The sequence below is a fragment of the Pseudophryne corroboree genome, unplaced genomic scaffold, assembly GCF_028390025.1.
Source record: "Pseudophryne corroboree isolate aPseCor3 unplaced genomic scaffold, aPseCor3.hap2 scaffold_121, whole genome shotgun sequence".
NCBI lineage: Eukaryota > Metazoa > Chordata > Amphibia > Anura > Myobatrachidae > Pseudophryne > Pseudophryne corroboree.
Window position 1 is genome coordinate 1,499,342 of NW_026967835.1, and position 12,965 is coordinate 1,512,306.

The window sequence follows — 12,965 nt, forward strand, 5'->3', positions numbered from 1 at the left end:
AGAAATCAGCTTGAATGCTTCAGGGGATGGGGCATGGCCAACATGAGCCCCACACCAAAGGAGGGTGGGGGTGTTTAATGCGAACTAGGGGTCATCCAAGCACCGCAAAAGGCCGCCATGCCCTGCATGCCCCTTTTCTCTTTTCATATGCAGATGAGGGTTCCAGCCAACTTTGGCCCACATCTTGGATGACATCACCGTATGCAAATCCGTCTTCTGCAGACCTTCCCCCAGGAATGCTTGTACTAGTTGTTGCATATGGTTTGATATTTGATGGTGCTTCAATATTAGGCAGCCTTCCACCCTCCCATGTTCATCTGAACAGATGTGGTCTCCCTGCAGTTGTTGTCCCCAGACGAGAGTTCCCTTGTGCGTCCTCAGTTGAATCTCCTTAACTTGACGGGGGAGGGGCTGCCCGAGCAGCCACCCTCCCCAGCCCTATCCCAACTCATACTTATTTTGCATATGAGATCTCTTGATCATGAAGATTGTTCTCACAGGGTGAGGTTCATCCATTATATTTTAAAATAGGAAGGTACAAATTACATATTTGAATTGCATCTATGTGCTGGATTCAAATGTCCCCCCCCCCCTTCCTTTCTCAATTGTGCCCGTCAGCAGCTATTCTAAGGTTGCTGCCAATGGGTGTGACACATTAATTTCTTCTGTGGGGTACACTGGACTCCACAAGGATTCACATTGGGGTGTAGAGTAGGATCTTGATCTGAGGCACCAACCGGCTCAAAGCTTTTGACTGTTCCCAAGATGCTCAGCGCATCCTCCTCTATAACCCCGCTTCCATGAACAGGGAGCTCAGTTTGTAGTTGGTGCCTTCAGTAGCAGGCCACTTAACAGGGGCCTGCCTCAGGCAGCCTATTCTTAGCTATTAATTTTGACAAGAAAAGAAGAACTTGTTTTATGAGAATCTACAAGGGCTGCAGCAGGCTAGGTCTAATAGACATCTTTACTGCAGCTTCATCACTCCCAGCGGCGCTGTATACTCCCGTGCCCTGGTTGCTGGGTCACTGCAGCGGAGGCTCCAGTTTCTTCCTAAGGTCAGTCACACACACACACCGCCCTTCCGGATCACGAGGCCGCTGATGAAGGGGAGCGTGGCCGTAGGGGGTGGACCGTGTGCGCACTGGCGTGGACACTGATTACTGGGCAGCCGCTCCACTAGCCACCAGGTACAGTTAAGGAGCACAGGTCTGGGAGTTTTACTCCTATATTAACCCAATTTTGTACTGCCCGCAGCGCATTGTGATAGGTAATAGGGCCTGATTCAGGTTGGAATGCAATCACAATAAGCGATCCAACTGCAAAAATTGCTAACAGCATACGCATGTGCCTGCATTTTCTGCGGCACCCCGCAGAGAATGCGATCGCCTCTGCCTGTCAATCGGGGCGGGGGGGGGAGAGGGGGGTCAGCAACACTCCATTTCCAAGTCAGGGATGGAGCGGTGCGGGGGCAAGGCTTCAAAATGGGGTCTGCAACGGAGGAGACACAGGGGGCGTGGTCACAGCGGCTGTATGACATCACATTCAGCCGCTGTGATCACAAAAATGGTGGCGGCTTCCTGCGCGCACATACAGTCTGCACCAGCAGGAGGCTACACCATTTTTTATGATCACGCTGAACTGCAGTGCGACTGCAATTACAGCATGGTCAAGAATGGAGGCGTCATGCTGGGTGGCCATGCCCTGTCACTGTGCAGGAGCCAGCACCGCACACACACTAGTCCCCGGGTGCAGCCCCCAACCCCCGGGACACCCGGAGCAACAAAATGTAGATTCAGGCCACCAGGCCACGCCCCTACCTATGAAACCATGCCTCCTTTTTACCATTGCGCTGCTTATCTGCGCGCACTGCATTACAATCTCCTTCGCCACCTCTCTGGGTGTCACCAGTGATAGTGACACCTCTGCCATGCTTGTAGCAGCTGGTCCTAAGATCTACGCCTCAAGCCCTGAGTGTTTGCCCTTGTGACTTGTTGATCATCATAGCGAAGCAGATGCTTACAGAAAACTGCAGGGGCTTAGATTGAAAATAAAAAAATTGATGGGTATAAGGTAGAGAGGAGCGGGTTCGGTTCTCCGAGAACCGAATTCCCGACGAACTCCACGTGGTTTACACTGGTCCGAGGCAGGCTCGGTTGTTCCCGCCTGACTCGGAAAACCTGAACAAGGGAAAATGTCATCATCCCGCTGTCGGATTCTCTCGAGATTCGGATTCCATATAAAGAGCTGCGCGTTGCCGCCATTTTTACTCGTGCATTGAAGAGAGAGCGGAGAGGACGTGGCTATGTTCTCTCAGTGGAAATCTCAATATCAGTGCTCAGTATCAGTGGTTACTTATTGCTGCTCAGTAATACTAGTAGTGTGTCTCTCCTGCTCAGTGTCAGTTCTCAGTAGTATCCTCATCAGTGCTCAGTATCACTGCTCATTGTCTTGTGCTGCATTGTGGTGCTCAGCATACTACAGTACATTACTAATAGTCCAGTGCTGCATCTTGCTGCTCAGTGTCAGTTCTAGTATCCTCATCAGTGCTCACTATCACTGCTCATTACATTGTGGTGTTCTGTATACTACAGTAACATAGTAATATAGTAACATATAGTAACATAGTTTTTGAGGTTGAATAGAGGCAAATTGCCCATCGTGTTCAACCTGTTTTAAGTTGTGATGATTCTACATACTTGCTGAATAATGTTTTATGACTAGTTAGCTACTATAACTCATGTTACCCCCGGATTAACCATGTTGATATTTTAAGTATTATAACCTTGGATAGCTTTTTCATTCAGAAATGTATCCATTCCTTTTTTAAATCCAATTACAGAGTCCGCCATTACCACCTTCCCTGGCAGGGAATTCCACATCCTGATTGCCCTAACAGTGAACATCATAGTATCTCACCTGGCAGGTAAGTAGGAGTTGGGCTAGAGCTGTGGAGGATTGCTGCTCGGGCACCCCCTGTCAAGTGAAGGAGATCCAACTGAGGCAGCACAAGGGAACTCTCGAAAGAAGAACAAGGCTAGAGGAAGATCTGAGACAAAGAAATCTGACTTTTACCAGAGCTGACCAGAGGAAAGCACAAACGCAGTCCCCCACTACCACAAATAATGCAGTCGAGTTTCCCACATTTGGGGAAATCACAGGGGTCAGCATACCCAGAGTGCAATGAATGAACCTCACCCTGGGAGAACAATCTTCATGACCATGGTATCTCCTATGCAAAATAAGTATGATTTGGGATAGGGCTGGGGAGGGCCGCTGCTCAGGCACATCTCTGTCAAGTAAAGGAGATTCAACTGAGGCAACACAAGGGAACTCTCATCTGGGGACAACAACTGCAGGGAGAACACATATTTTCAGATGAACATGGGAGGGCAGAAGGCTGCCTAACACTGAAGCACCCCCAAACAACAAACCAAATGCAACTACTAGTGCAAGCATTCCTGGGGGAAGGCCTGCAGCAGATGGATTTGCATATGGTGATGTCATCCAAGCAGTGGGTCAAAGTTGGCTTCAACCCTCGTCTGCATATGAAAATAAAAAAGGGGTGTGCAGGGCATGGCGGCCTTTTGCGGCGCTTGGATGACCCCTAGTTTGCATTAAACACCTCCACCTTCCTTCGGTGTGGGGCTCATGTTGGCTATGCCCCAGCCCCTGAAGCATTCAAGCTGATTTCTTGCAGCAGCTGGGCACTGTAACAGCTCCAGAGCTGCTCTGTAAAGCAAGTAAAAGGGTGTGGGCCCTGCAGCACTACCTGTAGTTTGCATTGTGCGTTGGAAGGCACAAAGTAAGCAGACGGGAGAAGTCAGGATAGTGCACAAGGGCATAGAAGGGAGCGGCTCAAGAAAAGAGAAGTGGAAACAGACAGCAAACTAGGCTGGAGAGAGACCTGAGACAAAGAGATCTGAATTATACGAGAGCCGACCAGAGGAAACACAAATTATGTAATCAAGTGTCCCACATTTGGGGAAATCGTAGGAGCAGCACACCCAGAGTGCATTGGGTGAGCCTTGCCCTGGGAGAAGCACCTTCCTGATCATAGTATCTCACCTGGCAGGTAAGTAGGAGTTGGGCTAGAGCTGGGGAGGGTCGCTGTTCGGGCACCCCCCTGTCAAGTGAAGGAGATCCAACTGAGGCAGCACAAGGAAACTCTCGAAAAAAGAACAAGGCTAGAGGAAGATCTGAGACAAAGAAATCTGACTTTTACCAGAGCTGACCAGAGGAAAGCACAAACACAGTCCCCCACTACCACAAATAATGCAGTCGAGTTTCCCACATTTGGGGAAATGACAGGGGTCAGCATACCCAGAATGCAATGAATGAACCTCACCCTGGGAGAACAATCTTCATGACAATGGTATCTCCTATGCAAAATAAGTATGATTTGGGATAGGGCTGGGGAGGGCCGCTGCTCAGGCACATCTCTGTCAAGTAAAGGAGATTCAACTGAGGCAGCACAAGGGAACTCTCATCTGGGGACAACAACTGCAGGGAGAACACATATTTTCAGATGAACATGGGAGAGCAGAAGGCTGCCTAATACTGAAGCACCCCCAAACAACAAACCAAATGCAACAACTAGTACAAGCATTCCTGGGAAAAGGTCTGCAGAAGACGGATTTGCATACGGTGATGTCATCCAAGCAGTGGGCCAAAGTTGGCTGGAACCCTCATCTGCATATGAAAAGAGAAAAGGGGTATGCAGGGCATGGCGGCCTTTTGCGGCGCTTGGATGACCCTTAGTTCGCATTAAACACCTCCACCCTCCGTCGGTGTGGGGCTCATGTTGGCTATGCCCCAGCCCCTGAAGCATTCAAGCTGATTTCTTGCAGCAGCTGGGCACTGTAACAGCTCCAGAGCTGCTCTGTAAGGCAAGTAAAAGGGTGTTGGCCCTGCAGCACTACCTGTAGTTTGCATTGTGCGTTGGAAGGCACAAAGTAAGCAGACAGGAGAAGTCAGGAGAGTGCACAAGGGCAAGGGCAGGGGCTCAAGAAAAGAGAAGTGGAAACAGACAGCAAACTAGGCTGGAGAGAGACCTGAGACAAAGAGATCTGAATTATACGAGTAGCCGACCAGAGGAAACACAAATTATGTAGTCAAGTGTCCCACATTTGGGGAAATCGTAGGAGCAGCACACCCAGAGTGCAATGGGTGAGCCTTGCCCTGGGAGAAGCACCTTCCTGATCATAGTATCTCACCTGGCAGGTAAGTAGGAGTTGGGCTAGAGCTGGGGAGGGTCGCTGCTCGGGCACCCCCCTGTCAAGTGAAGGAAATCCAACTGAGGCAGCACAAGGAAACTCTCAAAAAAAGAACAAGGCTAGAGGGAGATCTGAGACAAAGAAATCTGACTTTTACCAGAGCTGACCAGAGGAAAGCACAAACACAGTCCCCCACTACCACAAATAATGCAGTCGAGTTTCCCACATTTGGGGAAATCACAGGGGTCAGCATACCCAGAATGCAATGAATGAACCTCACCCTGGAAGAACAATCTTCATGACCATGGTATCTCCTATGCAAAATAAGTATGATTTGGGATAGGGCTGGGGAGGGCCGCTGCTCAGGCACATCTCTGTCAAGTAAAGGAGATTCAACTGAGGCAGCACAAGAGAACTCTCATCTGGGGACAACAACTGCAGGGAGAACACATATTTTCAGATGAACATGGGAGAGCAGAAGGCTGCCTAATACTGAAGCACCCCAAACAACAAACCAAATGCAACAACTAGTACAAGCATTCCTGGGGGAAGGTCTGCAGAAGACGTATTTGCATACGGTGATGTCATCCAAGCAGTGGGCCAAAGTTGGCTGGAACCCTCATCTGCATATGAAAAGAGAAAAGGGGTATGCAGGGCATGGCGGCCTTTTGCGGCGCTTGGATGACCCTTAGTTCGCATTAAACACCTCCACCCTCCGTCGGTGTGGGGCTCATGTTGGCTATGCCCCAGCCCCTGAAGCATTCAAGCTGATTTCTTGCAGCAGCTGGGCACTGTAACAGCTCCAGAGCTGCTCTGAAAGGCAAGTAAAAGGGTGTGGGCCCTGCAGCACTACCTGTAGTTTGCATTGTGCGTTGGAAGGCACAAAGTAAGCAGACAGGAGAAGTCAGGAGAGTGCACAAGGGCATAGAAGGCAGCGGCTCAAGAAAAGAGAAGTGGAAACAGACAGCAAACTAGGCTGGAGAGAGACCTGAGACAAAGAGATCTGAATTATACGAGAGCCGACCAGGGGAAACACAAATTATGCAGTCAAGTTTCCCACATTTGGGGAAATCGCAGGAGCAGCACACCCAGAGTGCAATGGGTGAGCCTTGCCCTGGGAGAAGCACCTTCATGATCATAGTATCTCACCTGGCAGTTATGTAGGAGTTGGGCTAGAGCTGGGAAGGGTCGCTGCTCGGGTACCCCCCTGTCAAGTGAAGGAGATCAAACTGAGGCAGCACAATGGAACTCTCGAAAGAAGAACAAGGCTAGAGGAAGATCTGAGACAAAGAAATCTGACTTTTACCAGAGCTGACCAGAGGAAAACACAAACACAGTCCCCCACTACCACAAATAATGCAGTTGAGTTTCCCACATTTGGGGAAATCACAGGGGTCAGCATACCCAGAATGCAATGAATGAACCTCACCCTGGGAGAACAATCTTTATGACCATGGTATCTCCTATGCAAAATAAGTATGATTTGGGATAGGGCTGGGGAGGGCCGCTGCTCAGGCACATCTCTGTCAAGTAAAGGAGATTCAACTGAGGCAGCACAAGGGAACTCTCATCTGGGGACAACAACTGCCGGGAGAACACATATTTTCAGATGAACATGGGAGGGCAGAAGGCTGCCTAATACTGAAGCACCCCCAAACAACAAACCAAATGCAACAACTAGTACAAGCATTCCTGGGGGAAGGTCTGCAGAAGACGGATTTGCATACAGTGATGTCATCCAAGCAGTGGGCCAAAGTTGGCTGGAACCCTCATCTGCATATGAAAAGAGAAAAGGGGTATGCAGGGCATGGCGGCCTTTTGCGGCGCTTGGATGACCCTTAGTTCGCATTAAACACCCCCACCCTACTTCGGTGTGGGGCTCATGTTGGCCATGCCCCAGCCCCTGAAGCATTCAAGCTGATTTCTTGCAGCAGCTTGGCACTGTAACAGCTCCAGAGCTGCTCTGTAAGGCAAGTAAAAGGGTGTGGGCCCTGCAGCACTACCTGTAGTTTGCATTGTGCATCGGAAGGCACAAAGTAAGCAGACAGGAGGAGAAGTCAGGATAGTGCACAAGGGTGTAGAAGGGAGGGGCTCAAGAAAAAAGAAGTGGAAACAGACAGCAAACTAGGCTGGAGAGAGACCTGAGACAAAGAGATCTGAATTATATGAGAGCCGACTAGGGGAAACACAAATTATGCAATCAAGTTTCCCATATTTGGGGAAATCGCAGGGGCAGCACACCCAGAGTGCAATGGGTGAGCCTTGCCCTGGGAGAAGCAACTTCATGATCATAGTATCTCACCTGGCAGGTAAGTAGGAGTTGGGCTAGAGCTGGGGAGGGTCGCTGCTCGGGCACCCCCCTGTCAAGTGAAGGAGATCCAACTGAGGCAGCACAAGGGAACTCTTGAAAGAAGAACAAGGCTAGAGGAAGATCTGAGACAAAGAAATCTGACTTTTACCAGAGCTGACCAGAGGAAAGCACAAACACAGTCCCCCACTACCACAAATAATGCAGTTGAGTTTCCCACATTTGGGGAAATCACAGAGGTCAGCATACCCAGAACGCAATGAATGAACCTAACCCTGGGAGAACAATCTTCATGACCATGGTATCTCCTATGCAAAATAAGTATGATTTGGGATAGGGCTGGGGAGGGCCGCTGCTCAGGCACATCTCTGTCAAGTAAAGGAGATTCAACTGAGGCAGCACAAGGGAACTCTCATCTGGGGACAACAACTGCAGGGAGAACACATATTTTCAGATGAACATGGGAGGGCAGAAGGCTGCCTAATACTGAAGCACCCCCAAACAACAAACCAAATGCAACAACTAGTGCAAGCATTCCTGGGGGAAGGCCTGCCGCAGATGGATTTGCATATGGTGATGTCATCCAAGCAGTGGGTCAAAGTTGGCTTCAACCCTCGTCTGCATATGAAAAGAGAAAAGGGGCATGCAGGGCATGGCGGCCTTTTGCGGCGCTTGGCTGACCCCTAGTTTGCATTAAACACCTCCACCCTCCGTCGGTGTGGGGCTCATGTTGGCTATGCCCCAGCCCCTGAAGCATTCAAGCTGATTTCTTGCTGCAGCTGGGCACTGTAACAGCTCCAGAGCTGCTCTGTAAGGCAAGTAAAAGGGCGTGGGCCCTGCAGCACTACCTGTAGTTTGCATTGTGCGTTGGAAGGCACAAAGTAAGCAGACAGGAGAAGTCTGGAGAGTGCACAAGGGCATAGAAGGCAGCGGCTCAAGAAAAGAGAAGTGGAAACAGACAGCAAACTAGGCTGGAGAGAGACCTGAGACAAAGAGATCTGAATTATACGAGAGCCGACCAGGGGAAACACAAATTATGCAGTCAAGTTTCCCACAGGAGTATATAGGATACGACCCAGTGGTACCTGACGACATAGATACTAACAGCTATTTAATAACATTACGCTAGAAAGTGATTATTAGCAACATATATATCTATATAAACAACCCCGCCAGGGTTGTGCCTTCAAAAATAATCACACACGGACACGCTTTTTAAACCTTTTTTTCACATCTCTTTATTCTTCTTATGCACATGTATGTTAGTTCTGTGATTTTAACCTTTATGTTTCACTGCAGTTTGGGATAATAATATTAATATTTATCCAATTTTAATACATACTTAATAAAGGTTATATTTTTTGATTCATTCATTCTGTCCAGTGCGTCAACAGTGCAGATTTCTTCTTGTTTTTTCTCCCAAATTCTATAACAATGACAGTAAATGTTGTTTCTTTTCAAACAGAACTTTCTTGACCATGCTTCTTGCTTGAAAGATCTGGGAGCACATGGAAAACAGTACAAACCATGCAGTATCACAAGAGCCTTTATTTGATATTTCATGAAGATAGAGCAGAATTGAGGACACGTCAACTATTTCTGCCGAAGGTGGTTCATCTCTCCACATGGTGCCTTTGGCCACTGACACCTTCGTTGAGTCAAAGTCTCTGGCTGTGGTCAGAACTTTGAAAATTTATGTCACCAGAACGGTTCAGATTAGGAAAACAGAGGCTCTGTTTGTCCTGTATGCTCCCAACAGGATTGGGTGTCCTGCTTCCATGTAGACAATTATGCGCTGGATCTGTGGTAAGATTCAGCATGCTCATTCCACGGCAGGATTGCCGTTACTGAATTAGGTGAAGACCCATTCTACTAGAAAGGTGGGTTCATCCTGGGCAGCTGGTCGGGGAGTCTCGGCATTGCAACTTTGCCGAGCAGCTATTTAGTAAACACTTTTGCTAAGTTTTACAAGTTTTAGAGTAAAGGAGATTCAACTGAGGCAGCACAAGGGAACTCTCATCTGGGGACAACAACTGCAGTGAGAACACATATTTTCAGATGAACATGGGAGGGCAGAAGGCTGCCTAATACTGAAGCACCCCCAAACAACAAACCAAATGCAACAACTAGTACAAGCATTCCTGGGGGAAGGTCTGCAGAAGACGGATATGCATATAGTGATGTCATCCAAGCAGTGGGCCAAAGTTGGCTGGAACCCTCATCTGCATATGAAAAGAGAAAAGGGGTATGCAGGGCATGGCGGCCTTTTGCGGCGCTTGGATGACCCTTAGTTCGCATTAAACACCCCCACCCTCCTTCGGTGTGGGGCTCATGTTGGCCATGCCCCAGCCCCTGAAGCATTCAAGCTGATTTCTTGCAGCAGCTTGGCACTGTAACAGCTCCAGAGCTGCTCTGTAAGGCAAGTAAAAGGGTGTGGGCCCTGCAGCACTACCTGTAGTTTGCATTGTGCATTGGAAGGCACAAAGTAAGCAGACAGGAGGAGAAGTCAGGATAGTCCACAAGGGTATAGAAGGGAGGGGCTCAAGAAAAAAGAAGTGGAAACAGACAGCAAACTAGGCTGGAGAGAGACCTGAGACAAAGAGATCTGAATTATATGAGAGCCGACCAGGGGAAACACAAATTATGCAGTCAAGTTTCCCACATTTGGGGAAATCGCAGGGGCAGCACACCCAGGTGAGATACTATAATCAGGAAGGTGCTTCTCCCAGGGCAAGGCTCACCCATTGCACACTGGGTGTGCTGCTCCTACGATTTCCCCAAATGTGGGACACTTGACTGCATAATTTGTGTTTCCTCTGGTCGGCTCTCGTATAATTCAGATCTCTTTGTCTCAGGTCTCTCTCCAGCCTAGTTTGCTCTCTGTTTCCACTTCTTTTTTCTTGAGCCCCTCCCTTCTATACCCTTGTGGACTATCCTGACTTCTCCTCCCGTCTGCTTACTTTGTGCCTTCCAATGCACAATGCAAACTACAGGTAGTGCTGCAGGGCCCACACCCTTTTACTTGCCTTACAGAGCAGCTCTGGAGCTGTTACAGTGCCCAGCTGCTGCAAGAAATCAGCTTGAATGCTTCATGGGATGGGGCATGGCCAACATGAGCCCCACACCAAAGGAGGGTGGGGGTGTTTAATGCGATCTAGGGGTCATCCAAGCACCGCAAAAGGCCGCCATGCCCTGCATACCCCTTTTCTCTTTTCATATGCAGATGAGGGTTGAAGCCAACTTTGACCCACTGCTTGGATAACATCACCATATGCAAATCCATCTGCTGCAGGCCTTCCCCCAGGAATGCTTGCACTAGTTGTTGCATTTGGTTTGTTGTTTGGGGGTGCTTCAGTATTAGGCAGCCTTCTGCCCTCCCATGTTCATCTGAAAATATGTGTTCTCCCTGCAGTTGTTGTCCCCATATGAGAGTTCCCTTGTGCTGCCTCAGTTGAATCTCCTTTACTTGACAGAGATGTGCCTGAGCAGCGGCCCTCCCCAGCCCTATCCCAAATCATACTTATTTTGCATAGGAGACACCATGGTCATGAAAATTGTTCACCCAGGGTGAGGTTCATTCATTGCATTCTGGGTATGCTGACCCCTGTGATTTACCCAAATGTGGGAAACTCGCCTGCATTATTTGTGGTAGTTGGGGACTGTGTTTGTGTTTTCCGCTGGTCAGCTCTGGTAAAAGTCAGATTTCTTTGTCTCAGATCTTCCTCTAGCCTTGTTCTTCTTTCGAGAGTTCCATTGTGCTGCCTCAGTTGGATCTCCTTCACTTGACAGGGGGGTGCCCGAGCAGCGACCCTCCCCAGCTCTAGCCCAACTCCTACTTACCTGCCAGGTGAGATACTATGATCTTGAAGGTGCTTCTCCCAGGGCAAGGCTCAACCATTGCACTCTGGGTGTGCTGCCCCTGCGATTTCCCCAAATATGGGAAACTTGACTGCATAATTTGTGTTTCCCCTGGTCGGCTCTCGTATAATTCAGATCTCTTTGTCTCAGGTCTCTCTCCAGCCTAGTTTGCTGTCTGTTTCCACTTCTCTTTTCTTGAGCCGCTCCCTTCTATGCCCTTGCGCACTATCCTGACTTCTCCCGTCTGCTTACTTTGTGCCTTCCAACGCACAATGCGAACTACAGGTAGTGCTGCAGGGCCCACACCCTTTTATTTGCCTTACAGAGCAGCTCTGGAGCTGTTACAGTGCCCAGCTGCTGCAAGAAATCAGCTTGAATGCTTCAGGGGCTGGGGCATAGCCAACATGAGCCCCACACCGAAGGAGGGTGGAGGTGTTTAATGCGAACTAGGGGTCATCCAAGCGCCGCAAAAGGCCGCCATGCCCTGCATAACCCTTTTCTATGTTCATATGCAGATGAGGGTTCCAGCCAACTTTGGCCCACTGCTTGGATGACATCACCGTATGCAAATTCGTCTCCTGCAGACCTTCCCCCAGGAATGCTTGTACTAGTTATTGCATATGGTTTGATATTTGATGGTGCTTCAGTATTAGGCAGCCTTCCGCCCTCCCATGTTCATCTGAAAAAATGTGGTCTCCCTGCAGTTGTTGTCCCCAGACGAGAGTTCCCTTGTGCTTCCTCAGTTGAATCTCCTTAACTTGACGGGGGAGGGGCTTGCCCGAGCAGCCACCCTCCCCAGCCCTATCCCAACTCATACTTATTTTGCATATGAGATCTCTATATCATGAAGATTGTTATCACAGGGTGAAGTTCATCCATTATATTTTAAAATAGGAAGGTTCAAATTACATATTTGAATTGCATCTATGTGCTGGATTCAAATGTCCCCCCCCCTTCCTTTCTCAATTGTGCCCGTCAGCAGCTATTCTAAGGTTGCTGCCAATGGGTGTGACACATTAATTTCTTCTGTGGGGTACACTGGACTCCACAAGGATTCACATTGGGGTGTAGAGTAGGATCTTGATCTGAGGCACCAACCGGCTCAAAGCTTTTGACTGTTCCCAAGATGCTCAGCGCATTCTCCTCTATAACCCCGCTTCCATGAACAGGGAGCTCAGTTTGTAGTTGGTGCCTTCAGTAGCAGGCCACTTAACAGGGGCCTGCCTCAGGCAGCCTATTCTTAGCTATTAATTTTGACAAGAAAATAAGAACTTTTTTTATGAGAATCTACAAGGGCTGCAGCAGGCTAGGTCTAATAGACATCTTTACTGCAGCTTCATCACTCCCAGCGGCGCTGTATACTCCCGTGCCCTGGTTGCTGGGTCACTGCAGCGGAGGCTCCGGTTTCTTCCTAAGGTCAGTCACACACGCACCGCCCTTCCGGATCACGAGGCCGCTGATGAAGGGGAGCGTGGCCGTAGGGGGTGGACCGTGTGCGCACTGGCGTGGACACTGATGACTGGGCAGCCGCTCCACGAGCCACCAGGTACAGTTAAGGAGCACAGGTCTGGGGTTTTTTCTCCCAT

The 12,965-nt window shown here is 49.2% G+C and overlaps 11 non-coding genes and 1 pseudogene across 11 annotated transcripts; 3 read left to right on the forward strand and 9 right to left on the reverse strand.

Moving 5' to 3' along the window:
• Positions 1-3,082: 3,082 nt before the first annotated feature.
• On the reverse strand, positions 3,083-3,246 carry LOC134992302 (U1 spliceosomal RNA). The gene has a single exon (XR_010196483.1). It is a non-coding gene; the product is annotated as a U1 spliceosomal RNA (small nuclear RNA).
• A 671-nt stretch (positions 3,247-3,917) lies between these two features.
• On the reverse strand, positions 3,918-4,080 carry LOC134991935 (U1 spliceosomal RNA). The gene has a single exon (XR_010196147.1). It is a non-coding gene; the product is annotated as a U1 spliceosomal RNA (small nuclear RNA).
• Positions 4,081-4,232: 152 nt separating this feature from the next.
• On the reverse strand, positions 4,233-4,396 carry LOC134992258 (U1 spliceosomal RNA). The gene has a single exon (XR_010196442.1). It is a non-coding gene; the product is annotated as a U1 spliceosomal RNA (small nuclear RNA).
• Positions 4,397-5,064: 668 nt separating this feature from the next.
• Positions 5,065-5,228, reverse strand: LOC134992570 (U1 spliceosomal RNA). Its single transcript, XR_010196714.1, has one exon. It is a non-coding gene; the product is annotated as a U1 spliceosomal RNA (small nuclear RNA).
• A 152-nt stretch (positions 5,229-5,380) lies between these two features.
• On the reverse strand, positions 5,381-5,544 carry LOC134992138 (U1 spliceosomal RNA). Its single transcript, XR_010196327.1, has one exon. It is a non-coding gene; the product is annotated as a U1 spliceosomal RNA (small nuclear RNA).
• A 670-nt stretch (positions 5,545-6,214) lies between these two features.
• On the reverse strand, positions 6,215-6,377 carry LOC134991883 (U1 spliceosomal RNA). Its single transcript, XR_010196104.1, has one exon. It is a non-coding gene; the product is annotated as a U1 spliceosomal RNA (small nuclear RNA).
• A 152-nt stretch (positions 6,378-6,529) lies between these two features.
• On the reverse strand, positions 6,530-6,693 carry LOC134992136 (U1 spliceosomal RNA). Its single transcript, XR_010196325.1, has one exon. It is a non-coding gene; the product is annotated as a U1 spliceosomal RNA (small nuclear RNA).
• A 702-nt stretch (positions 6,694-7,395) lies between these two features.
• Positions 7,396-7,530, reverse strand: LOC134991908 (U1 spliceosomal RNA; annotated as a pseudogene).
• Positions 7,531-7,682: 152 nt separating this feature from the next.
• LOC134992228 (U1 spliceosomal RNA) lies at positions 7,683-7,846 on the reverse strand. The gene has a single exon (XR_010196413.1). It is a non-coding gene; the product is annotated as a U1 spliceosomal RNA (small nuclear RNA).
• A 2,361-nt stretch (positions 7,847-10,207) lies between these two features.
• Positions 10,208-10,363, forward strand: LOC134991961 (U1 spliceosomal RNA). Its single transcript, XR_010196160.1, has one exon. It is a non-coding gene; the product is annotated as a U1 spliceosomal RNA (small nuclear RNA).
• A 674-nt stretch (positions 10,364-11,037) lies between these two features.
• On the forward strand, positions 11,038-11,201 carry LOC134992337 (U1 spliceosomal RNA). The gene has a single exon (XR_010196516.1). It is a non-coding gene; the product is annotated as a U1 spliceosomal RNA (small nuclear RNA).
• Positions 11,202-11,353: 152 nt separating this feature from the next.
• LOC134991897 (U1 spliceosomal RNA) lies at positions 11,354-11,516 on the forward strand. The gene has a single exon (XR_010196117.1). It is a non-coding gene; the product is annotated as a U1 spliceosomal RNA (small nuclear RNA).
• The last annotated feature ends 1,449 nt before the right edge of the window (positions 11,517-12,965 follow it).